The 1,572-nt window shown below is 31.0% G+C and overlaps 1 pseudogene; it reads right to left on the reverse strand.

Annotated features, from left to right (window-relative positions):
- The window catches only part of LOC102496986 (lamina-associated polypeptide 2, isoforms beta/gamma pseudogene), a 4,498-nt pseudogene that overhangs the window by 1,148 nt on the left and 1,778 nt on the right, over nucleotides 1–1,572 (reverse strand).

Genomic DNA, 1,572 nt, shown 5'->3' on the forward strand with positions numbered 1-1,572 from the left:
AGACCAAGTATATGTTCTTTAAAAATTACTACATCTTTTAACCTGGTCCTATTGTTGCTATTTTTGGACTAGATTTCCTATTAAAGAACTGATCTTACATACATGTTAAATCTGATTCATCTCCCCACATTTTAAACATTAATGGAGTCACTCACAATTTCTAATCGTAAGCAAAATTAAAAACAATATGGGAAGCAAAGTTTAAAAACAAAGAAAGCAAGAGCAGACTATTAGCTTACAGTGGAAAAGTTGAGTAAAATGTGCCCCCTCTGTGGCTCATCTCAAAGAAGCACTTTCACTCAGAGAGGCAAGCATTTCTGACTAGAGAGAAGTAGTTTCTCACTTGCCCTGTAGGGCCATACCTACAGGTTTTCTGGTCTCAATCATAAAGTAAGTGAAAATGTGTACAAAATATCTAAAAGCTAACTAACATCAGAATAAGGCTAATTCAAATCAAAACTGTGTGCTGGTCTAAATATACATCTTCAGCTTTTTCCTTTCTTAAAAGTATCTTTTTATTTCAGATGATATTTAAAAATAACTTACATTTTTAGTGCGCCTTTTGGTCAATGACTATAAAGTTGTAACTCGAATAAATTGAAACTTTTTGTTTTACCTGATTCTATTAAAATTTCAATGACCTACTATTTTATTTAACCAAATTATACATGAGGTAAGTTTCATCTAGAAAAATAAAATAAACCACAAAGATAAAGTCAACCATTTCAAGAGTACACAAAATCATAATGCCCACTTCATATTCAGAGCTTACAACTTTAAGCATTAACTACTGCTTATTATATCACTTAAAAGCAAATACTTTCTGCACTTTTTAGTCAAATTTTGTTGAGAAATATAGGGCGAAAAAACTCGGCAAAGTCTGTTTTTGGTAACAGAAGACAATGCAATAATGAGTCCCAATGGAGAATAAGACCAGTGTTTAAGGTTTCTGACTTCTAAACAAACACATGCACACATTTATCTAAAAAATATTTTGGTAGCAAATTGGATTGACAAAATAAATGTTTTGCTGTAGATAAAAAGTACAAATTTCCAATTAGAGCCTTATAGCCAGCTAACAGTTCTCAAAAACTTGCGTTAAGTTGCAGCAAAAGATCCCTGCCAAAAATCAACTGGTATTTTAATGGGTCTCACCGAAGTAGGCCTTTCATGATACTAGAAATCTTTTAAAACATGAGTTAAGATGTTAAGATAGGGCTACAACAATAACATTACTATTAATAAGTTACAGAAGAGATTATTGCTGTACTTTTCCTCATCAACACGATCGAACTTGCAGTTACAAAAAGTACAACCAAGTTACCTTTCCTCTTACTGAATTTTGTTATGTTTTTATATGTTTTTATTCAGCAGAGAATAATTCTTAAAATGTTTTCTGTAAGAATTTAAAGTATTTAAATGTGTAGTTTCACATTATACTACCATGTTTTACCCTTGTTTCCCAAATACACAAAAACAATATACATTTTCCTCAAAAATGAAATACGATGTCCACATTAAAAAAATAAAGCCCACAAAACAGTTCCAGAGCTAAAAAAGATTATTCATATG

The sequence above is a fragment of the Tupaia chinensis genome, unplaced genomic scaffold, assembly GCF_000334495.1.
Source record: "Tupaia chinensis unplaced genomic scaffold, TupChi_1.0 Scaffold145627_1, whole genome shotgun sequence".
Classification (NCBI taxonomy): domain Eukaryota; kingdom Metazoa; phylum Chordata; class Mammalia; order Scandentia; family Tupaiidae; genus Tupaia; species Tupaia belangeri.